The sequence below is a fragment of the Protopterus annectens genome, chromosome 2.part2 (assembly GCF_019279795.1).
Source record: "Protopterus annectens isolate FY-2018-M chromosome 2.part2, PAN1.0, whole genome shotgun sequence".
Taxonomy (NCBI): Eukaryota; Metazoa; Chordata; order Ceratodontiformes; family Protopteridae; genus Protopterus; species Protopterus annectens.
The window spans coordinates 398,571,792-398,598,058 of NC_056730.1; the positions used below are offsets into that span (position 1 = coordinate 398,571,792).

The 26,267-nt window shown below is 39.7% G+C and overlaps 1 protein-coding gene across 5 annotated transcripts in view; it reads left to right on the forward strand.

The window, feature by feature from the left end:
* The first annotated feature begins 17,329 nt into the window (after window positions 1-17,329).
* The window catches only part of SLC38A9 (solute carrier family 38 member 9), a 1,477,321-nt gene continuing 1,468,383 nt past the window's right edge, over window positions 17,330-26,267 (forward strand). For 3 of the 5 annotated variants that reach the window (XM_044063918.1, XM_044063920.1, XM_044063923.1), the window contains exon 1: window positions 17,330-17,528. The gene's annotated coding sequence lies outside the window, so the exon portion shown is untranslated. The remainder of the gene's footprint in view (window positions 17,529-26,267) is intronic. The other 2 variants (XM_044063921.1, XM_044063922.1) reach the window with 1 other exon arrangement.

Sequence of the window (26,267 nt, forward strand, 5' to 3'; positions counted from 1 at the left end):
AATACCCCACTTGGGCATTGTTGACAAACACAAGAGGTTAGGTATAAACCCATATGTCACCCAGTGGATAGCCAACTGGCTCACAGACAGGACCCAGAAAGTTAGACTTGAGGAGTCCTCCTCCTCTACAAAGAGGCCAGTCACAAGTGGAGTCCATCAGGGATCAGTCCTTAGACCGCTCCTTTTTGGCATTCATTTCTCAGAAGTCAAGGCCAATGTCAGTGGTCTCTGGCTGACTAATTTTGCAGATGACTGCAAATTAAGAGCTGTCACTGAATCTCATACTGACACAAATAGTTTGCAGGAGGGGCTGACACAGACACAATTGGTGTCAGAGCCATAGACTAAAACTAAATTCCAAGAAATGCATGATAGTATCCTTTAGGAAGTCACCCATACCGGGTAACTATCATATTAACAACACAGCCCTTAGAGCTGACCCAGTAGTTAGCGATTTAGGGACACATATAGGTAGTAATCTAGCCTTTGATTATCATGTGTCTACAGTGGTGAGGAAATCATTCTATGTTGCGCAACTTATAAACAAAGGTATGGCATCTAAATCCAAGGAAGTCATTGTTCGACTGTATTTGGCATTCATCAGACATATCATTGAGTACAATGCCCCCTTGGTATGTACCTAACCAGGCATATCCAACAACTTGGACATCCACAGAGGTTCCTCACTAAAAGAATACAGAGCGTAAGTAAGATGTCCTATGTAGACCGTCTCAAGGCTCTAGCCCTGTATTCTATCTCCTACAAGCTTTTGAGGGGAGTTCTATGCCTGGCATACAGGGCATTGTCAGACCCCACTCTGATGGACCTCCTGCATATCCACAAAACAAATAGCACCAGAATTACCCATTCTAAAGACTTAAACCTTGCTTGTGATATAAATAGGACCTGCTGGAGAGACAGGTATGTATCCCAGAGACTACGCTGTCTATGGAACAGGCTCCCCATCCATGTGAAGCAGAGTTCCTCCCTAATCCAATTCATGTGCAACTTGGAAGATTGAATGGGAAACCAGAAATTCATCCCTAGTTTGGCACCTATGTCTCTAATAGTCACAGGTAACTTGTAAATGGTTCATCTCCCAGGCCCATGTTAACACTTATCAAGGGTATCAGAACTTGTCATTTTTCAAATCTAGGTGCTTAGGATTTCCCTCTCTCTTCCCCCTTTGGCTGACCTGGTGTGACTCAGTTTGAACTTCATTTACCTACACTAACAAACTGCAGCTCCTGAATAATGGTGTCTACAGGACTGCAATTGGAAAACACAACAAAAATTGTTTCTCCCAGCAATTAATCAGATTGAACTGCACATTTACCTACACTAACAAACTGCAGCTCCCGAATAACGGTGTCTACAGGACTGCAATTGGAAAACACAACAAAAATTGTTTCTCCCAGCAATTAATCAGAGTGAACTGCACATTTACCTACACTAACAAACTGCAGCTCCCGAATAACGGTGTCTACAGGATTGCAATTGGAAAACATAACAAAAATTGTTTCTCCCAGCAATTAATCAGATTTGGTTACACACACAAAAAGCATTTGTTAAGCTTTCTCTTACAGTGCTGTGTAATTAAGCAAGTCACCATTTTGGTCTGCCATAGGGCTCTTTTCTGCTTGAGTGTTTGCCTCCTTCCCCTGTGACTAAAGTACACTGACTCTTACATTTTTCTCTCTGACCCTAATTTTTACAGGTATAATTTATACATTTCTGACTTTCTAACACTCAAGACATAGATTCCTGTTGAAAGTTTTACTTACTCGTCTGACATTTGAAAAAGTAACCCTTGTAATAATCCTCAGAATTGTATACTGTTGGTCTGTCTTTCCTGCTAAACATAAGTAAAATTAAAGTGCTGAGTGCAAGTAACATTACAGTGCTGAGTGCAGATTGTAGGCCCTTACATTCAACTTACCTCTGGTGTGGTGTCAGTCAATCAAGGTATTCCTCTAACCACTCCTACTGCCTTCTCCCTCCTCCCTTTCCTCATACAGATTAAACTGCTACAACTTAGTACAGGCATCATTTTCAAATCTAGGTGTTTAGGATTTCCCTCTCTCTTCCCCCTTTGGCTGACCTGGTGTGACACAGTGTAAGTTTCTTCATAGTATGGACTTTTACTGTTTTTTTGTGCGTAACTGAATGACCTGATGCTAAATTCTGATTCTGCACAGACTGTTCTATTTTTGTTTCAGAAGCTCTATAAGTAGCTAGTGACTACTGAATTTCTGTGGTAATATTTGTGTTTAAACTGAACCTGTACCTAGAGAAAGTGTATAATGAGAGCTACTACTTGCTGCATATGTTTTTAATGTTTAAAATCAGGGGCGGCCCGTGCTATTGGACTGCCAGACTGCAGCACCCTCAACTGAAACTAAAAGAAATAAAAATAAAAACAAATAAATAAAAAAGAAAAAAAAAGTTTAAAAATTTGCGGACTTCGCGCATGCGCAGTAGTCCGGATGGCTGCTGAGAGTCACTGCGCATGCTCCAGGCAGTCCTGATAGGGAAACATGAGGAACGGAGCTCCCAGACGTCTGTGCAGTTTTAAACTGCATAGACTCACTGGGAAAATGCATTGGGGTTGGACTGCAACACCAGCAGTCTGGAATTGCTGCAGTCTCTCGTTGGGAAGATCTCGCGGGTGGGTCTGGAGTTGCAGGCGGGGTTTGGATGTATTGCAGGTCGCGGGCAGGGTTTGGATGTACTTGCATTGGATTTATGGAGAAAGGACATTGAATTTATGGTAATTTATTTGCAGGTAAGTGTGTTGGTTTTATGTATGGTGAGTTTACTTGCAAGTGTGTGTGTGTGTGTGTGTGTGTGTGTGTGTGTGTGTGTGTGTGTGTGTGTGTGTGTGTGTGTGTGTGAAAATGCCCCAGGTGCAATATACTGGTGGTTAGACTCATGGTGGTGTGGTAGGGAATACCTCAGGCTTGAACCCTGTACCCAGGTGTTAAAGACTTGAGTTCCCTACCCACCACCATTTGTAAAACAAATTGCAGATTTTTGCCTCATATTTGATCTGATCTGTTCCTCATAATATCTGTGGTTTGTAAATGTTGCAATGCTTGATATTTGATGGTGCAGTAGTAGTATTGTTGCCTCACAGCTGCAGGTTCTCAGGTTTGATTCTTGTCTGGGGTTCCTTCTTTGTGGGGTCTGTATCTTCTCCCTGTGTTTGTGTGGATTTGCTTTTGTTTGATGGTGCAATGGTAGCATTGTTGCCTCACAGCTGCAGGTTCTCAGGTTTGATTCTTGGCTGGGGTTCCTTCTTTGTGGAGTCTGTATCTTCTCCCCGTGTTTGTGTGGGTTTGCTTTTGTGTCCTCCCATGTTACAAAGACATGTCTGCATTATTTCTTCCTGGGCCTCTGCTGAAAATTGTTTTTTTGTTCCAAGTCAGACTGTCCTGATTAACAAATGTTAAATAAAATTGACAGGCATTTGAATTTCAGACTTCAGGTTTCTGAATGTCTAATTCCTTACATATCTGATGGTGCAGTGGCAGTATTGTTACCTCACAGCTATAGGATTTGTGGTTTGATTCTTGGCTGGGGTGCCTTCTATGTGGAGTCTGCATCTTATCTCTGTGTTTGTGTGGATTTGCTCTGGTGTCCTGCCATTTTACAAAGACGTGTCTACAGTATTTCTCCCTGGGCCTCTGCTGAAAATTGTTTTTGTTCCATCAGAAGTAAAATTGACAGGCATTTGAATTTCAGACTTCATAGTCTTCAGAAAATACATAGTAAAACAACTTTTTATCCTAGTAATAAATATATAGTAACACAACCTTTTATTATAGCAATTTTTTAAGTTTATAAGATGACTATTTGAAATTTGTCCTTATTTTTGGGACTGTAATACCCTGTTAGTGGCTTTGTCCAGGTTTTTTGTGCTAAGGTTGACAGCTATGGCAAGAACTGAATTCACTGAATATGTTTGAGGGCTGTATTCCCTCATTACTGGGTTTGTCCAGGTGTTTTGTGCTAAGAGGTTGACAGCTATGGTGAGAACGGAATTCATTAAATGATAGCCACTTAAGTTTCAGTCTTCCTCTCTTTCACAAAGCAGCTGATATGGCGTAGTGGTATGTTGCTCTTGGCTGTTTTGCACAGGGACCTTGGCTGTAAAATGTACGGTGGTAACACTGCGTTTTTCTTTCACAAAGCAGGTGATTTGGCATAGTGGTATGTTGTTCTGACTCTTTTTTGCACAGGGACCTTGGCAGTAAAATGTATGGTGGTAACACAGCATTTTATTTTAGCAGCTTTTCAAGATTATACAAGCAATGTTTCATGTGTCCCTGGTTTTTGCCCTTTTGACCCACCCCAATAAATTTGGCTTTTTCCAGACTTCTTGTGCTGCGAAGTTGAGATGCAGTTGAGTATTGAGTAGATTTTACAAGGAGCTGAGAGCTGCAGGGGAAGAGACGTTTAGTGCTGAGTATGCTAAGTCAGCTCACATTGCTAATAGCACAACAGGTTGTGTACTTGCTTTTGATGCAGAAGGTTGTTGGTTCTACTCCCATAAGGGGTGAATGCTGCCGTACTGAAAGTTAAGATACTAACTATGAGCCTGTTATCAGTTTGCCATCCATTTCCTATTGCAATATTACTAGCTTATTTTTAATGTAATTTAGGCAATGTATTCCTCAGGGGCATCAGCCATTTTATTTTTCGATGAAACCATGAAATATAAAGGTGATTGCTAGCAGCAACCTCTTCATTACAGATTTATTTAACGTGGAATTATTTAGATGACTTTTTTGCTACTTCAGAGATTGTGCATATTTACTGATAATGGTGGACTGTAGAATTGTGCATATTTACTGATAATAGTGGACTGTAGAAGTTTGAGTAGACTTTTATGATGGAAATGTTCTGAATTGGGCAGTTTTGTTTCATTGTTTACTGGAAAAATGTTCAAAGCAATAGGAAGGTGTATCAAAGAGCACATGTATGTTTCATATGCAGGGGGCCTATGATTTGAAAACAGCCCAGAATTAATTTTTATCTGCCACGGGTAAAATGTATTTTCTTTGAATGTGGGTTTTAATGTTGTTTCAATGAATGTGAGTTTCAAGGGCAGAGAAGTTTTAATGCCAAGTTTGTTTAGCAGATGTCTTAGTGTTTGTATTGTAAAATGCAAAATAAAACTTTCAAATGAAGTTCAAATCATCATAGAAGTAAATCAGTATGCACATTAGTGTTTATGGTAAATGGAGTGAAATAGCAAAGTAATGAATCATTGGAATGGCTGCAGGGGGAGGCTCCATTCGACTATGGTTTTGTGAGGTGGAAGGGCGGCAAACTTAGACAGCCCCAGCTGAACTATACCTCCCAACTGTCCAGATTTTCAAAGAATGAATAGGTTTTTTGCTTCTTATTTTTGGTTTGTTCCTCATAAAATTTGTGGTTTTCTGGCAAATCCTTAAGGAATTAAGTCAATAAATAATGACACACTAGTTTCAGACTTCATAACCTTCAGAAAAATGCATGCTAAAGTAAGACCTGTTCTATCAACTGCCCCAGTTTATACAAGAGCAATTTTTAGTTCTGTTTATATGTTCCCCCAATATATTTGGCCTTGTCCAGATTTATTGCATTAACAGGTTGAGAGGTACATGCAAATTGCTTTATAGAATTAGGCATAGACAAACCTCTCAACTGTCCCTGAATTTGGCTCAAAATGTTGTTCTTCCCCTAATAATCCCTCTGCAAAATAGCAATTTTGGAAGAAAACATGGAGGGTTTACAATTAAGAAATAACTGTAATAATCAGAGTTATAGATTACTTTTATTTCAGAAATGCATGTAGGCTCTTTTATTTTGCCAGCTGCTCAAGTTAGCAGTACTAATATTAAAAAAGTGTCCCTTCTTTGACAGGTTCCCAGCTGTATTGTGTGGCTATTTTATACTGTTGCATCACATTGTTGGTCCATTTTTCATAAAATTGTGTTTTTTTGGCAAATTAGTGGTAAATCATTAAAGACTGAATTTAGAAAATAATGACAGGCATTTGAGTTTCAGATTTCATATCCTTCAGAAAATTCATACTAATGCAAGACCTACTATTCTATTATCTTTCTAAGTTTATAAGGGCAATATTAAAAAATTGTCCTTATTTTTGGGCCTTTGTCCCACTTCTATGTATGGCTTTGCCCAGATTTCTTGCTCTGAGGGTGAGAGGTATGACAAATGTGTTAGGGCCATCACCGTCAGCCAGAGACATTTCAAATTGTGACATACTTGTTGCACCCCACTCCCCCATGTAGTGACTCTAGATGTGTCCAAGCAAAGCAAGGAGCAGTTATGCAGTGTAAATGTGCAGGGTTTCCCCCCATACAAGGTAGACACAAGTACTACAGTGGCTTTTCATCTATTCTTGATTTTGCAGAATGGTCTGGTTTCTGTCATATTTTTGTACTGTTGATTTATGCTTATTACTCAAAGTGCCTATTGCTCTGTGTTTTAAGTAGCAATGCTTTGATGATCATCAAGTAAGCTTGTCTGAGATCATAACATGTAAGTAAGCTTCAATAAGCATACTGTTAAAGAATTGCCAACATTGAAGCATTTCCGTTGTTGCCATGCAGAGAATACTTAACTAGATAATGTATAAGCGTTGGGTATTGAAATGCATATGACAGTATTTGTAGTAAAGGACATGATTACATTATTTTAAGAAGCTCATTACACTTGTTGGAGACTTCTAGTGATCTCTGAGGGCTTTACCAGTAAACTAAACAGAATGCCATTCATGTGTGGTCCATAACCTGTACAGTAATAATTTAAGCAATGTATCTTGAGCTTGTTTCTTGTTTGCTTTTCATTTTTACTTTGATCGTGTTTTCCCCATGAAACAAGTAGATAGTTGTCAGGCAGCAAGTCTGTTTTGGATAAGAAACATTTTTACAAGTGGGGCCATCACAGAGATTGCTACTTTCAGCATGTTACTTGGTGCTTTAATAAGGCTGAATATAAATTATAATTAGAACTGCAGTGCAAGGAGAAGTAGTTTGAGTTGAGTGCTGCTTGTTTTTCTTATACTTGATTTTGACTGGCATTCCCGTAATAAATTTAAAAAGTAATTTATTTTTTCATGCCTCACAACCTTTTTGTTTCCATCTAGATATTAAGTAAGCTGTCATGCAGCCAATGCATTTAAATATTTGTATTCTTTTACACTTCATTTGTCTTGATTGGACTCTCATAATGAGGGTTTGGCACCCAGGGCAGCATATTTAATTAAAGTTAGTTTTTGTGGTTTTGAGCATAGCTCCTCCCCTTTCCTGTTGGTCGCACCCCTTCCCATTGACCACACCCATTCAGCTATCCCCTGCAGCCCCCCTTTGATTTGAAGTCACCAGCCACCACTGTTTAAAATGCACACACACATTGTAAAAGTGCTTTTATGACCTGAATAACTTGTGCTAGCTTTACATGAATTGCTTTTACTGACAATTTTCCAGTTTTACAATTGTGAACAATTGATTTAGTTTTACTGGTATATCTTTAAAATCTGACAAGTGTTTTGTTTTTTGCATTGCCCTCTTGTTAAGGTTTCTTAGCTATCAATCTTAATACATTTTGAAGTGTGATACTGTGCCCCCCCCCCAAAAAAAAACTTTCTGGATGTACTATTATAAAATAACTGCCTGTTTCTGCCTTCATGCTTACCCTAGAATCTCTGTTTTTTCTCTTTTCCTAGTTAAACTTCACATTTACCTACACTAACAAACTGCAGCTCCTGAATAATGGTGTCTACAGGATTGCAATTGGAATACACAACAAAAATTGTTTCTCCCAGAAATTAATCAGAGTAGGTTACACACACAAAAAGCATTTGTTAAGATTTCTCTTACAGTGCTGTGTAATTAAGCAAGTCATCATTTTGGTCTGCCATAGGACTCTTTTCTACTTGAGTGTTTGCCTCCTTCCCCTGTGACTAAAGTACACTGACGCTTACATTTGTCTCTCTGAGCCTAATTTTTACAGGTATAATTTATACCTTTCTGGCTTTCTAACACTCAAGACATAGATTCCTGTTGAAAGTTTTACTTACTTGTCTGACATTTGAACAAGTAACCCTTGTAATAATCCTCAGGATTGTATACTGTTGGTCTGTCTTTCCTGCTAAACATAAGTAAAATTAAAGTGCTGAGTGCAAGTAACATTACAGTGCTGAGTGCAGATTGTAGGCCCTTGCATTCAACTTACCTATGGTGTGGTGTCAGTCAATCAAGGTATTCCTCTAACCACTCCTACTGCCTTCTCCCCCCTCCCTTTCCTCATACAGGTTAAACTGCTACAGCTTAGTACAGGCATTGGTTCATCCCTGCTCCGCTTGCCCTCGCTTCACTCGGGCTTGCTTCACACCCCTCCCTGCCCCCAAATCCCTCCCACCCCTGGTGCTGCTACATTTATTGAGACTAGACCACACCCCACTTTTTTAAATCAATCAGTAACAACTTGTCACTCAGCAGCACCACTCTCAACCTGATACCACCAGTCCTCCAACTCTACTATTCCTTTTGCCTAAGTGTCAAATACCATTCAGTAGGTATGCTATCACCCAAAATAGTCCTATTAACTCTACTTCTATCCCTTTTACTCATCCCATATCTCCTAACAGCCTACTATTATCAGGATCACCTAGGTTTCCGCTACCCTAAATTCCAAACATCCATCCCATCTACAACAGATAATAATGCACCCTTACTCACTCCCCTCATGCTTACCTCCTTAACCCCTAAATACTACCATCTTACTAGACCTAGTTACATTAGTCATAAAACTAGACACTAGTACAAAACTTTATTCAAAATCTTAAAACTCATACTCATGATACACTACAACCCCACAAAGGATGGCGATATCCACCGAAACCCTGGTCCATCCCCACCTGTTGGCCCTAATCCCCCTACTATATCCCCTACCTCCATAGCTCCAACAAATAGATCTCCTAGCTCACTGCTGGTCTGCCATCTAAACATTAGGAGCATAAATAACAAAACTCAGCATCTGCATGCCCTCTTAGCTGTTCATTCCCCAGATAGATTATGCCTAACAGAAACATGGTGGAAGCCTGCCACCAAGGACCATGAGATTCTGCCACCAGGGTATAGTATGTTTCGACTAGACCGTACCACCAGAAAGGGTGGTGGGGTAGCCATACTTTACAAGTCTACCCTATCTGTCAGTATAGACACCCAGCAACCACCCCAGTTCAATAATGCTGAAATTCTTATCTCAAAACTACAAATTAACAAAAACAAAAATGTAAACATTGTCTGTGTCTACATTCCCCCAGGGAGAAACACAGAAACCTTAGACGACTTCTTATATTGGTTATCCAATAACCACCCCCAAGAAACAATTGTTCTTGGGGATTTCAACATTGATTGGAACACTTGCTCTTGTGAAAACCCCCATAACTCACATATACTTCTATGTATTTACTCAAATCATAACCTCTCCCACCAAGACAGGAAAACCCAATAACAAGGAAAGTACTCTAGACTGGATACTTGTCAATACCCATCTTCAATCTTATAAATCAGGCACTTTGCCTGATGAGCTAAGTGACCACTGTCTCACCTATGTAATCAAGCTCAAAGTAGACTGCTCCTACCAACCCACCTATAGAACATTAAGAAACAACAAGAATTTTATTCTCACCAAGTTTCAAAATGAACTTAAGACATGCAACTGGTCAGTACTAAAAAGCCTCCCCCTAGATGAAGCAGTAGCATACTTTAACACCAAATTCCTTGGTATTCTTAACTCACATGCTCCCAGCCACTCTAGTAGAACCAAAGTTAATATTGTACCATGGCTTTCTAAAGATACCAAAACCAAAATTTCATTCAGAAACAAAGCATGGGCCACCTACCAAAAAACAAAAGCCCCACTTGATCAACTAAGATTCAGACAGCTAAGGAATGACACCAAGAAATCCATAACCTTAGACAAAAAGAACCACTACTACCATCTACTGCAAAAACACCAAAACAAACCTCAAAAGTTCTGGGCAGGAATAAACAAACTACTCCACCCCGGCCAAACCACCACTTCTCCCCCCCTCAGCTTCCCAACAAAAATCCCCAGTAGACATTGCTAATAACTTCAACAGCTTCTTCACAGAGACTATCCAGTCTCTAGCCAGTCAACTCTCTCCCATTGGCTCTAATTCTAATGTAGCCACACTCAGTACCCAAACATACTTTACCTTCCAACCTGTTCCTACTCAGCTTATTCATGCTCTACTTAAGAAACTAAGACCCACCACCCTGGCTGCCGACCTCCTCCCAGCAGACTATCTGCAAAAGGCTGCTGACACCATAGCCTACCCCATCTCTATCTTGATCAACAGAGCTATATCTGAAGCTACTGTACCCACTATATGGAAAATCTCCCATGTTACACCTCTCCAGGAGGTAGTTCCACTGAATTATCAAACTTTAGACCCATAGCTATTCTGTCACCTTTAGCTAAAATTATGGAGAAGTGTGTACACATACAGCTCATGCACTACCTCACACACAACAAGCTGTTGTCCAGCTTTCAGCATGGCTTTAAGCCACACCACAGTACTACTTTTACCCTCCTCTCTTTCTCTAACGTCATTAACTACAACCGCAATAATAACAAACTACCCTCAGCACTTTTTCTAGATCTATCCAAGGCTTTTGACATGGTTGACCACAAAATTCTTATAAATACCTTGAAGGCTTTCGACTTAAACAACCATGCACTCCAATGGTTTCAATCCTACCTGCAGGGCAGGCAATAGGCAGTCATATGGCAGGACAAGCTATCATCTCGCCTACCCATCACATTAGGAGTCCCCCAGGGCTCGATACTAGGACCCCTTCTTTTCTCCATCTTTATCAATGACCTTCATTCAGTCATCCCAGATGCTACCTGCATTCAATATGCAGATGACTCCACCTTGATTTGTTCTGATACCTCACCAGCTACTTTATTCACATTAACCCAAATTACCTTCAATACAGTGGAAAAATGGCTCTCCAATCAACATCTAATCCTAAACCCCAACAAAACTAAGTTGCTCCTCTTCTCCCCCACATGCAGGACCCCCCTGCCAGCCTTCAACATAACTGCTAACAATGGCACTATCATCTTCCCAGAAGCCCAAACTAAACTACTGGTTGTCATAGTTGATAACAACCTGAAGTTTGATGCACATATCAATCAAACTATCAAAACCATTAATAAAAAACTTGGCTCTCTTTACAGAATCAAACCTTTCCTTACCCTACTTGCTATAACTGCAATTGCCCATTCCTATCTGCTATCATCTCTTTTCTATGCCTCACCTCTATTCTCCAACTTAAAACAGATCTTAATAAACTATCATCCTGCTATAACCACATTGCCAGATTTGCTACTGACACAGCCTACCGGACACACCACTGTCACAACCTAAATCGCCTAGGATGGCTTGAACTGCCAAGCCTACTGCAGTTCAACCAGCTAATAGTGGCACATAAAGTCCTTTACCAACCAGAAAATACACCTGCATTAAAAAATATTATCAGCCCCTACAACAGCACCCGGCCACTGCGATCATCCACTAGACTCCTAGTTCAAACATACAAATCCAACTACTCAGCTGGGGACTCTCTGCCAACTTTGTTGGAAAAATATGGAACAGACTCCCAGCTGACTAGACCCTAGAACCCTCACTAGCTCAATTCAAAAACAAACAAGAAATACTTCAAAACTCATTGGTTATGTCCTTGCACTAACCCCGACTAGTGACCTCTCTATTTCTTAGGTGCCTTATCTTCAACTACTTCTAACTTTTTTCTGCCACTCCATTTCAGGAAGGGTCAGTTGTATAACTGCTGCTCAGTGTGTCTTAAATCTGAATGTAATGTTATGTATGTTTAACTTTGAAAATAATGTTATGTTTTGTAAAGTGTTTTATAATAAGTACTATATGTGCTAAATGCTGGTATTGCTTATGACTGTAATCTGCGTGAAACTAGCATTTACTAAATGTTCAATGTGTATTATTATCTTGGAGCTTTTCTCCCCTGGCCTCCACTGAAAATGGACATGTATCCAGTTGGACTATCCCTGTCAACAAATGTAAAATAAAATAAATAAATAAATTGTCAGAGATTTAGGATGCAAGGCAAAACTTAAAAAGGCCCTTGTGGTCTTTAGCCTAGTAAACACCAATGAACATACACACACACACACACACACACACACACACACACACACACACACACACACACAAACATTGCCTTTCTGTAAAGTTCCACCACAGTAAGTCTAGCAGCCCAGTCGGGTTTCTTAGTCCATTTTCAACTCTGCTACTGATCCATGGTTTCCAGTTTTCTCTCTTTCTTTTTGTGTTGCATTGAATACCCCTTACTGAAACATTTCTTGGCAGTGTACAACTTTAACCAAGACCTAACCTGCTCACTCGACATCATGTCACCCTCTCTGTTTTCACTATCTGCCACACCAATCATAGTTTCTTCAGCCAATTAAGTTTATGACTTTAAGTGTCATACAGATGAATTTTCACTGCAGTACAGTTTTGCATTAACATTCAGCCATAAACTGTGTAAAACATCTTTGAGCTCATGTTGGCTGCACCATTACTAACATAATTATGTCTTTTATAATGTTTCATTCTCTAGAATGCATAACTTATGAAGTAAAGTACAGTTGTGTAAGTAGACTTACCATAACAGTAGATGTTGAAATGATCACTGCTGCTGTAGCCATAGCTATATGGGTTATATCCTGCATAGGATACAACAACTGGCCAGCTTAGAAAGCTCCACGGCAACTTCCATGCACCCAAACCATTAGTCAGCTTGAGCAGAAATGACTAAAAAGATGGTTTAGGCACCAAGCCCTTCAGATCTTTCATGCCAAAAGAGAAAGAAAGGCTGAGCCCTGAAAGGACAATGCTAGGATCAAAAAATATATGTGTCCACACCCTGGCATAACCAACGCACCAAAAAAACAAGGAGGGAAGAAGGGAGTGGCTTCTGCAGCAGTGATCATTTGAACATGTACTGTTATGGTAAGTTTACTTACACAGCTGTACTATGTTCATCATACTGATCACTGCTGCGGTAACCTTAGCTACATTGGTAGATTACCTTAGCTTACTACTACTGGGAAGTGGAAGGGGAAGAGTCCAGGAGTGCCTGAATAAAGGATCCAGTAAAATCTGATCTAGACCTAGGGTATGAATCAAGCTTGTAATACCTTGTAAACCTATGAATAGAGGATCAAGTTGCTAATTTTAGAATATTTCTAGAATCCAACCCTTTACAAAAAGCCACAGATGAAGCCAAGGACCCTGAAATGTGGGCCTTGACCCTGCCTGTAATAGTTTTGTCATGGTCAGTATAGCCTGAGACAACCATTTGGAAGCAGTCTGTTTTAACACAGGTCGTTCCTTCTTTTTACCTTCTCAAGAAATTAACAATTGATCCGAAGATCAGAAAATTTAGTTATGTCAAGATAGTGCCCGAGTGGTTTGTGGACATTCAAGGTATCAAATATCTTTTCTCCCTCATTTTTAGGTTTAGGAAACAAAACAGGGAAATGAATAGTTCACTTAAACTCAGATAACACTTTGTTAGGCATAAAAGAAGGATTAGTTCTCAAAGAATGCCTGTCTGTGGAAAACAAGATAGGGTTTACTCACCATAAGAATTTGCAACTCGTCAATTAGTAAAAACAGTTTTCTATGTTAAGAACCTCAAGTCAGCCATATTAGCTGTTTCAAATGGAGCAGGTGTTAGCTTCTCTAACATGAAATTAAGATTCCAAGGAGGGGACGCCAATTTTTTTGGAGTCCTCTCATGCAAAACTCCTTTCAAAAACATTTTTAGATTAGACTGCATTTAAAAAAGGAGATCCAGGGGCAGACATGCTGAAATAGCTGGTAAATTAACCTTGATGGAGGAGTAAGAAAGGCCGAAGGACAGTAACTCACACAACTATTGTAAAATCAGAGAAAAACTAACTCTGAATGGATGCTGATTATGTTGCTGGCACCCACTAGAAAACATTTTCCATTTGCTAATATATGGTTTTCTAGTAGCAGGCTTTCTTGTCTCCATTAGTACCCGATGCACATCCTCAGTAAACAGGTACCTAAAAAGAATTAAGACTATCATATCCACATTGTCATCTGAAGTTGACTGGAGTTGGGGTATCAAATGCCCCTCATTTTTTGTGAATAGATGCATTCTGTGAGGAAGCTTGTGGTAATTGCCCCTGGACATTTCCAAAAGAAGGAAGAATCACTGATGTTTTGGGCAGAAGGGAACTATGATCTTGAGGGATTCCTTCTGAATCTTCAGAAGTACCCTTGATATCAGTGGAAAGGGTGGAAAACCATACAAGAATATTCCTGTCCAAATACAGACACACTGTTCCCTCTTAAGTCTAACTGCCAAAGCGTCATAGGAGTATCACACCTGAACTATTACAGGATCTAGAGTAACATGCAGTTTATTATATTTTCAAGTGTGATGTGTTACCAGGAAAGATAAAAACAGAAAAAAGGCAGATTTGAATAACTACAGTGGATATAAAAAGTGTACACACCCGTTAAAATGCCAGGTTTTTGTGATATAAAAATGAGACCACAATAAATCATTTCTAAACTTTTGCCACCTTTAATGTCACTTATAACCTGTACAATTCAACTGAAAAACAAACAAATCTGTTAAGGGAAAAGTATAAAAAAAAATGTACAATAAGCTGGTTGCATAAGTGTGCATACCCTTAAATTAATACTTTGTTGAAGCAACTTTTGATTTAAGTACACCATTCAAGTCTTCTTGGGAAGGAATCTATCAGCATGGCACATCTTGACTTGGCAATATTTGCCCACTCTTCCTAGAAAAAGCACTCCAAATCTGTCAGATGGCGCGGGCATCTCTTGTACACAGCCCTCTTCAGATCACCCCACAGATTTTCTATTGGATTTAGGTCTGGGGTCTGGCTGGGCCATTCCAAAAGTTTAATTTTCTTCTGGTAAAGCCATTTTTTTGTTGATTTGGATGTATGCTTGGAGTCATTGTCATGTTGAAAGGTGAAATTCCTCTTCATCTTCAGCTTTCTAGCAGACACCTGAAGGTTTTGGGCCAAAAGTGACTGGTATTTGGAACTGTTCATAATTCCCTCCACCTTGACTAAAGCCCAGTTCCAGCTGAAGAAAAGCAACCCCAAAGCATGATACTGCCACCACCATGCTTCACCATGGGGATGGTGTTCTTTTGGTGATGTGAAGTGTTGTTTTTGAACCATACCTTTTGGAATTATGGCCAGAAAGTTCAACCTTGGTCTCATCAGACCATAACACATTTTCCCACATGCTTTCGGGAGACTTGATGTATTGTTTCGCAAATTGTAACCAGGTCTGGATGTTTTTCTGTGTATGAAAAGGCTTATGTCTTACAACCCTACCCCATAGTCCAGACATATGGAAAATACGGGAGATTGTTGTCACATGCAGTACACAACCAGTACTTGCCAGAAATTCATGCAGCTCCTTCAGTGTTGCTGTAGGTCTCTTGGCAGCCTCCCTGACCAGTTTTCATCAATTTTTGGAGAGGGACATCCAGTTCTTTGCAGTATCACTGTTCTTCCACATTTTCTTCACTTTTTGATGACTGTCTTCACTGTCTTCTATGGTATATCCAATGCTATGGAAATTTTTTTGTACCCTTCTCCTGACTGATACCTTTCAACAATGAGATCCCTTTGATGCTTTGTAAGCTCTTTGCGAACCATGGCTTTTGCTGTAGCAGGCAAAATTCTACTAGCACAGCTGAACTTTATTTGGGGTTAATCAGAGTCTCTTTAATTGATGGCAAGTGTTGTAATTAAATCAAAAGGTGCTTCAACAAAGTATTAGTTTAAGGGTGTGCACACTTATGCAACCAGCTTATTGTATGTTTTTTATTTTTTATATTTTTCCCCTAACAGATTTGTTTGTTTTTCAATGGAAGTATACAGGTTATGGGTCACATTAAAGGTGGGAAACGTTTTGAAATTATTTATTGTGGTCTCATTTTTTATATATCACAAAAACCTGACATTTTAACAGGGGTGTGTACACTTTTTATATCCACTCTACATAAGAAATAAACAAGACTATCAAAAAATACACATAAACGATGACAAAATATCCTGCTTTGGATGTGGTCTTGTAAATGTACTTGTTAAGCAACTAGCAGCACCTGTTAACCTCTTAGTGCAAGAATCTGGACAAACCCTAAAATAATGGGGGGACAAAGCCTCCAAAATGGGGACAGATTTTAAATATTACTGTTATTAACTTAGAAAGTTGCTATAATAACAGGGTATGCATTAGCATGCATTTTCTGAAGCATATACAGTATGAAACTCAAATGTATGTCATTATTTAGTGATTTCAATACTCAGCGATTTTCCTGAAAAGCACAAATTGTTTGAGGAGCAAACCATACGCATAAGGCTAAAATCTGGGCATGAAAATATAGACAGTTAACAAATATGCAGATAGCGGTAAAATGTCTCCCCGGCATTAGGGACAGAGAAAAATAACGATGGTGGTGGTGGTGGGGGGACAAAATTTCAAAAAAATCAGAAACATTTTAAGTATTACTCTAATTCATTTACAATTTAATAGAACAACAGACCTAAGACTGTATGAACAGGCATCTTCTGAACCATAATACGTATGATGAAGCACTAATCTCCGGCATTTAAACATTAATCCACGGTGATTTAACAGAAAGAAACGACAAAAAGGGCAAAAATATTCGGCAAAGTCAGGGACAGTAAACAGGTTCGAGAGGTATTCAGAGAAGGGTTGTTCATAACAAAGAAAAACCTGGGATCAAGTAAAATAGCTGTGAATTTCCCAAGAATATTATTCCATCATGCCAACCAATTCCCCCCATTGACGTAACAACATTGTATATCAGCTGGCACGCCATAATTACAAAGACGAGCAATAATTTTCTTTTTCACTCCCGATGAATGTGGCGAATTTATGTCCTTTAGAATTGAATAGGCTATCTGATTAGGTGGGACACCCAGTCCCTTGTAGATACCGGTATTTCCATGCTCATGTCAGCACTTTGCTGAAAACATGACAAGGTTGTTTTGTCACATGACAAAACCTGGACACATTTCGTTTACTGCTGTAGTCAGGAAAAGCACATTCCTTTGGTATATTACACTCGCTGCAGTTGTGCAGCAAAACAACAACCCCCATAATTCTCCGCAAAACAGGGCTTCGTTGTTTGAGCTGGTTGTGTGACGCTCTGCTTCCTGTTGCTGCACAGTTGAGCAAGTAAAAAGAAGAAGTATGTTATGTTTCAGTCACTGCTGCGTCAACAGGTTTAATTGTGAAATTGCCTACAGTCTTGAGAATGAGAAGAAAATACACAAGATCACGCTGATCTGAGGTTTGGAGAGCATTATTGCAGAAATGTTTGTCAGTGAGTGGCACTTTAAATATGTTATTGCTCGAAGTTCACATTTTTGAGTACTTTGTTTTAATTATATTTATTTGCTTTTGACTGTAGTTTTAATCTATGATTTATTGTTTAACCTAAGTATACTTATCAAAAACTGTAAAGGGATGAACAGGAGCTACTTTTTATTGAGTTTCAGTGTTTTTTGCGAAACTGTATATAAAACGCTGCGTGGAAATGTCTAGTGTATTATTGTTAAATTGATAACTGAACTAAAGTTTAGCTTTGGAAAATTAGATTTAATAGTTATTTACCGATGCTTTCATTCAGTGATTTTTATATTATGTTATTGACCTCCAATTCTGCGCAGTGGCTGATCTGTTTGCTGTTTCTGTTGTTTTTTATAACTTATGGTCAGTGGAGTACTTCTGAAAAAGTTCACGCAATACACTAAAATGCCAAAACACATTGTATACTGTCTAGTGATATAGTACAGATTTCAGTTTTATTTATTAGAGGGGGTATAGACATTTAGATTAAGACATTTGATGTCTTTGTTATTTTTTTAATAAAACACTTGTCAGCCGAAATTGCTACACACTAAAGGTCCACTCAGTTTGTTCATATGGACTCTTCTGTCCATATTACTGTATTAATAATAGTCTGTGTTGCTGCCATGCATGTTTGGACCTCCTAGATGTTCTTTATGTTGATCTCTGTAGCCTTCGGTATGTGAGTTATACCCTGCTAAGAATATAACAGCCAGACAGCTTCCAAAGCTTCAGAGCACCTTCCAAGTGCCCAACCTGTCGGGCATCTCGAGCTGAGCTGATTAAAAGACAAGAAGCTCTTCATATTGATTACTGCTTGTACTAGCCTTAGCTATTTGGGTTACATTATGCCAAGGATATGCCAGCTTCCAAAGCTTCAGGGCATCTTCTGTGCTCCCAAACAGTCATGCAGCTTGAGCTGAGCTGACTAAAAGACAAATTTGGGCATAAAGCCCTTCAGAGCTTTCCTGCTGCCAAAGAGTATGCTCCGCTGAGGCTTTCAAGGTTCGATGTTTGACTCATACTTTCTTGTGCTGGGCAGATAGATAAGTTCCCTTTGGGCAAAAAATTATATTTTCTTATGTTTACTGATGTTTTATTCCTTTTATCTTCAGTAAAGTTATTTTAAAGCTAGGAGTGGTGTGTTTTACTGGTACGTTGTATTAAATGGAGTATTTATTTTTTCTTTCTGTTTAAAATTAGTATAAATTAACTGATAACAAAATTTCTCCACAGAAAATATGCTATTTTTCTGTTGAAGGGCTTCAGTAGTGTTTGAAAGTGCTTTTTACTATTTTTTTTTTTGTCAAAAAAAGTAACTTTCGTGGACTGGAAATTTTACAGGGATTCTCCCTCTACTCTTATAGAATTGCCAGGCTCTGGAACACTCTTCACCAACCCCAACTCCTAAAAGAACATCTTGCTAATCATTGGCTCTTTTCCTGCCATACTCCTGGTTAAGTCTTCCCACACCCCAACTATATATCATGTTACACATTTACCCCAACCATATCTCATATTACTGCTCATTCTCCTCAACCCCATAGCTACTGTTTATCTCCTCATAGCTAACATTTGTCCTTTTTGAAGCGAGTGGTCTAAAGTAGTAGGCAAAAACACAGATCTTACATTGTACCATTCCTGGCACTGTTAAAATATGTTTACTTTTAACAAATGTTTGGAGAAACCGTGTTTTGAAACTGTATTTCATGTCTATACCATAATTCATTGTTTGCTTTTCATATCTTTATCATAATTAATTGTTTGCATTTCTATATACACTGTTACATATCAAACATGATTAATATTGTTAGTATTGCTAGAATTCTCTACTGTATGTCGGGAGCTTTTCTCTCCGGGTCTCCGCTGAAAATGGGCTTCTGGCCCTTACTGACATTACCCAGTAAACAAATGCAGTAAATAAAATAAATAAATGTGTTGCTCCTCTTCCTTGGGAAAGAGGCACCATTTTTGGCTTGACCATGGAACAGATTGTCGACCCCACAGTCAGTCCTCCTAACAGCCGCAAAAATAAAAAGTTAAGCAAACGGCCTTTGCCACCACAACAGGCTTGCAGTTTGTCTAGCCACAGGTGGACGACTCTGCTGGAATATTTGCTGCATCTCAGACCACTCCTCTTTTACCCTAGATCCCAGTGGTGTAGCATCTACAGCCACGAGGGACCAGGGGTTAGCCACATCTTCTGCAGCAGTTGGGAGTCCCCTCGGTGGTCAAGGGAGAGCCACTCTTGTTGGTCCTGGGAGCGGGAAAAGGGACGGTTTTCCTGTTGTCAGAATGCTGTGCCCTTCCTTTGGGAAGTAGCTGCTGCCGCCATTAGTAACACGGTTAGCTCCATTTTTCCTGTTTAAAAAAAAAAAAAAAAAAAAACAGAAATCCAAGCATATATCTACTCAAATTTCTTTGTATAGGAGTAGTTCACTGGGACTGGCTTTGGGATTAATTCAGGCTGTTGATCTTTCTTGTAGGGTAGTTTCTGGTAAAGAAAGAGGGATACCTGGTTACCTGAAGAGATTAAAGAATCTGAATCCGGACAGAAAGATGCAGGGAAAGGTTCAGTGTTTTGTCCTCAGATTTGTGATTCAGACTCAGAGAATAGCTTCATTTCTGATTCTCACTGTGGTGATTTCATTTTTTCTGGCATTATAGCTACATTGTCCCAGAGTTTTCAGTGAGAGAACACAGAGGTTTCTCAGTCCCTTAGAAAATACTATGAGTTGTTACAAAACGATTTTCCAGAACCTGCACACATTACTCCTCTCCTGTGTGCTTTAGAGAATGTATCGCTTACTTCTTGCAGTTTTCTGATAGTCAACCAGCTGTCCCTAAAAAGGCAGATAGTATGTGTAAAGTTCCTTGGTCTTTTACATTTTATGTACTGTTCCCAAATCTGACTCATCAGCTATAGACTTAGTTGACTGCACTGCTGCTAAGCTCTTAGTTAATTTTAATCCTTCCTTTTCTAATAAGGATGGGAACATTGATAGGTATGAGCAAAAGGTGTACACTTCTTCAACTTTGATTTTCAGAGTTTTAATTTATCAGTATTGTGAAAGTATGAGGAATGTTTTATCTACATTTTCTTCTTGTGAAGACAAACGCTGGTGTAAGTAACTTAGCACTACTCATTATTTGCAGTGTGTGCATGACTGATACTTTTTCCAGGGCTTTGGTTGCTGGTACTGTTTTAAGGAGGTCTGCATGGTTGCATTCTCAGAACCTCCCAGATTTTGTAAAAAATTAGATTTTTAATTCTCCCTTCGATAGAGGTGTAGTGTTTGGCTCCTCTGCTGTAGAGGGGATCAAAATGTGTGATGAAAGGGACAAGCTGATCCAGGAAATGTCTGAGTTTTCAGCCCTCCTTTTCAAATTTTCCAAGGGATTTTCTTTCTCCTCATTCAGTTTTGGCTAAAAAAAAGACTAAACAGTCTCAACAGAATTCAGGCAAACACATTTAAGAAGTAGCAAGGAGGTTCCAAAAAGAAGTTTCAAACCTCCCAAAACAAGAGAGTTCAACAAGTCTGTATGACTGTTCAAGAGAACGTGTGACCCTCTCTCACCCTAGAAACGTTTCTCCTCCAGAAAGTGTGAATCTCCATGTTCGTCTTTGGTAACGGATTGTTTCAGACAAAATTGGTTCTAAAAATTATTCATCAGGGATACAGATGGCAGTGAGCGGGAATTCCTCCTCTTCAGGGGGTTGTCTTTCATCCTACAGATCAGACTTTTTTGTTTTCCCTGTTCTCCATCATATCCTTTCCCAAGGAGTGATAGAAGCAGTTCCTCCTTCCCAGGTGGGTAGTGGGTAAGGGGTTTGATTGAAGGATGTTCCTATTGCCAAAGAAAGAAAATGGTTGGAGTGATCTTCCTTTCAAAAATCCATTTGTGATGGTGTCCAAATTGAAAATGATGTCATGTCACAACCTATTACCCATAACTCTCAACCTGGAAACATCAAAAATCTGGACAAGGCCCATGAAAAATAGGTACAAATCTGTACTCTGATTAACGTAAAAATTGCATACATAATTACATAACCCCGCCCACTCCAATGGAATTGTGGGATACCAAGTTTCAAAACGCAAACTGAAGAACAGACAACCAAAATATGGTACCAGAGTCCCCCTGCAGCCATTCAAATGTCCCATTACCTGGCTATTTCACCCCATTTGCCATAAACACTAACATGTGTATGCATACTGCTTTACTTCTACAATGATTATTTGGATTTTATTTTTTACATTTTATAGTATAATGCCCCAAAACTAATAGTTATCTACTAAACAAAGCAATACTGTCTCACAATGAAAATAGACTTGGCATTAAAACTTCTCTGCCCTTGAAACTCACATTAATTGAAACAGCATTGAAACCCACAGCAGATCCAAAGAAAATGCATCTAGCCAGTGATGGATAAAGATTCCATTTGGGCTGTTTTCAAATCATAGGCCCCTTGCACACAAAACAAGAAACATACATGCATTCTTTGATGCACCTTCCTGACTTTAATTATATTCCTTGTATAATGATACAGCACACTTGTTAGACTTGCATTAGATCACATTTTAAATTTATTGTTTTAACATTTTTTCCAGTAGGCAATGACAAAACTGCTCAATTCAGAACATTTCCATCATAAAAGTCTACTTCACACACAGACACACACATACATACATACATATATATATATAAGTAGAATGACAGTAGTGTAAGCCATAGGCATCTTGCACAGCTTCTCTCACTTATTTTCAATTTCAAAATTTTTATTTGGGGGGGGGGGGACAAAAACCAGGGGCACATTTTAAACATTGCTTGTATAATTTTGGAAAGTTGCTAGAATAAAATGTTGTGTTACCACCATGCATTTCACTGCCAAGTCTTGAACCCTGTGCACTACAGTCAGAACAACATACCACTATGCCAAACCAGCAGTTTCCTGAAAGATAAGAAGACTGAAACTTAAATGGCTATCATTTACTGAATTCAGTTCTCATCTCACCGTAGCTCTCAACCTCTAATTACAAAAAAAACTGGACAAAGCCAATAATGGGGGGATACAGAATTCAGTTCTCACTTCTCACCATAGCTCTGAATGTCTTGGCACAAAAAACCTGGACAAAGTAAATAATGGGGAATACAGCCCCAAAATAAGGACAAATTTCAAACACTGATCTTATAAACTTAGAAAATTGCTAGAATAAAAGGTTTTGTGTTACCATTTATTTTCTGAAGAATATGAAGTCTGAAATTCAAATGCCTGTCATTATTTAGTGAATTCAATCCTTCAGTGATTTGCTACAAAAGTCCTGAAAATCACAGATTTAATGTAGAACATTAGGTTCTTTTTACCTTACACCCAAGGTGTACAGGGTTTGAGCCTGAGTACCTCTAGCCACCAGGTGTATTCACCTGGGGGCATTTATATACACACACACACACACACACACACACACACACACACACACACACACACACACACACACACCACTCTGCAAACCAGAAACCAGTGTTCAGATATCTAATATGGGCAGGTCTCCTACCTCTGTTCATAATCTCCCAAGTAGCTAGTTTCCTTCCTGGTCGCTCACAGGTCTCCTACCTCCGTTCATAATCTCCGAAGTAGCTAGTTTCCTTCCCGCTTGCAGATCCATATCCTTTCGTAAATACGAGCATAGTAGCAGAAATAAGGAGGAGCATATAATTTCCCCTCCTGTCTCTGCTCACATAAATACGAGTGTAGTAGCAGAAATAAGCAGGAGCATATAGTTTCCTTCCTGCTCTCAGATCCATTAAAATCAAACAGTGAGCCGGCTGATGGAGCTGACGTCCTCTCAAAAAAACAAAAGCAAAAATGGGAAAAAAATCGGAAACAAAGTGGCACCCCATTATTTGGACCCCAAAACTTGGTAAAAAACGAGTAATTCAGGATGGTTGGGAGGTATGCTATTACCTTTTTCTCTTTCAAGTTTCCTGGTAACACTAAACTTAAAAGATTCACATCATCACACCCTTATTCATCCAGACTTAAGTCGTTTCCCTTTGGACCAAGAGTGTTCACAAAGTAACTCCAGTTATAGCTCATTGCAGGTTACATGGTATCCACATTTATCCATGTTTAGACAAGTTACTTATCTTTGAAGAGTCTTTTTCAAAATGTCAAGAATCTCTGTCTTGGGTGAGAGATCTCTGGCACAAACAGGGATTCCAAGAGAACATTCAAAAGTCTTTCTTAACTCCATCACACAGGATTTTGTTCCTGGGATGTCAAGTGGACACCTTCTTTTCAAAGAGCTTTCTTTCACAGGAAAAAAGTGATATTTATTTAGATCTATTTCTAAGGTTTTCCACTCAGACTTCAGTTACTGTGAGGGAATACCTCAGGATTTTGGGTATCATGGCATCTATGATTCTCATGATACCCCTAGAACACTCCACATGAAAAAGATACAGTGGTATCTGAAATCTCTTTGGTCCCAGCATCAACACCCTTTATCTTTTTCAGATTCCAGTACTGGGGTTTGTCAGAAGAAATTTATTTTGGTGGAGATAACAGATATCCTTAAATTTAGGTCACCCCTTCTCCCTCCCTGCTCCAGAGCAGTCACCACTGATGCTTCAGATTTTGTTTTAGGAGCAGTTTCAGGAGAGAGAAAAGTGCATGAGGTGTTGACAGTAAGAACAGACACAAGCACTTAAATATCAAGGAGATGCTTGACCTGATATAGGCATTCAACTTTCTGATCCATCTTTGGGCCTTGGGACCTCTTCACGTGGTTAAAGACAATACCACAGTGATGGTACATCAACAAGCAAGTAGGAACCAGGTCTTACCCTCTTTGCAGACTAGCCATGTTAGCTTGGGATATAGCTTCACAGCACAGTCTCACTCTGCAGGCATCCTGTATGCTGTCAGAGCAAAATTTTGTGGCACACAAGCTGAGCAGGACCAGGGCAGACCCTTACAACTGTAAACAAGATCAGGGGATCTTCTAAGATTTGATCCATCTGTGGGGAGCTCCTCGAGTAGACCTTTTTACGTCACTGAACAATCAACTGACAAAATTTTGTTCCAGGACTCCATCCAAAAGGCCTGGAAGACAGGTGCCATTGTTGAGCAGAGCCACAGAAGTGATCCCCGGGGTGAATTTCCTATCTCCCATCCAATCATCAAGATTTTTCTTGAAGAGTGCTAACGAGGAGCTTTGTTTGATATAGATAGGTAGTTTGTTACAGAGTATGGGAAGTCTCTGGGACAGGAATCTATCCCTCCAGCATGTTCTGTTTATTGTGGTGACAAAGTATAGGTCCCTAGAACGTGTAGCTCATAGGGATTGGGATTTCTTTAAGTGGAGCATGTCTAAAAGCTCTGGGTTTGACATAGCTTTGTGTGTTAGGCAGAGATCGCCTCTGAGTAGGCGATATGCGATGGAGTAAAGCTGCAGTTTTTTGAGACGGTTCGTGAGGGCATCTGTTTGAGGCCGGTAATCCTCTTTGTGAGATATTTCTGTGGCCTTTCCAGTTGTTGTAGATGTCTTGTGAGGTACATACCAAAAGGGGCATTGTACTCTATAATGGGTCTAATGAGTGACTAGTAGAGGGGAACAATGACCTCTTTTCCTGGATGAGAAACCTTTTGTGATGAGGTGTGCCACGTAGAAGGATTTCCTAACTACTGTGGCGATGTGATTATCAAAGGAGAGACTACTGTCCACCTGTACCCCAAGGTCTCTTATCACACTTTCGGTGTTAAGTAGACTACCACCTATGTGATAGTTCATGGGTACAGAGTTTTTACCAAAAGGGGTGACAATGCACTTTTTGGCATTGAGCTTGAGGCCATGGCTTTGACACCAGGCATCTGTCTCAGCGAGGCCCTTTTTTAAGATGTCCACATCTTTTAGAGTTTTGATTATGGCTCCTAGTTTGCATTCATCTTCGAACTTCGTTAGCCAAGGACCTTCTGTGCTAGCCTGTACTTCAGAGAAGTAGATATCAAACAGGAGAGGACCCAGGACTGAACCCTGTGGTACTCCACTTGTCAGTGGTCTGAAGTTGGATTTGGAGTCTGCTACTTTCACAGTGTGGGTTCTGTCAGTGAGCCAGTTGGCAACCCATCTTGTGACATGGGGTTTATACCTAGTTTAGTGAGTTTATCTATAATTCCAGAGTGGAGGATGGTGTTGAAAGCCTTGGCAAGATCTAGATAGGCTGTGTAAACTACCTTACCCTCATCTACGGCTTTGGTGACTGCTCCAAACAAGTCTATCAGGTTTAGGAGACATGATCTGCCTTTTACAAACCCGAACTGTGTGGGGTCCCGAGTTTGGAGATTGCCAGTGTCATTGTTTATAAGTTCCATGATGATACGTTCCATAGCCTTGAAGACCAGGCTCGTTAGGCTAATGGAGCGGTAGTTTCTGAGGTCTGTGGTGGCTCCCCCTTTGTGGAGTGGGATAACTGTCGCTGTGTGCCATTCAGTGGGCACATAGCCTGAGGTGAGGCTATGATTGAACATAGTACTTAGGTGGGGTGCCAGTTCGTTCTGTAGTTCATGTAGAACACAGCCTGGGATGTTGTCAGGTCCCATGGATGCTGTGTTCTTGGCTTTGGATAGTGTGTTTTTTACCTGTGCAGCCATGATTACAGGAACTTTGCATTCTTCTGGTATAGAGATGGGCCCTTTAAGGGATGACAG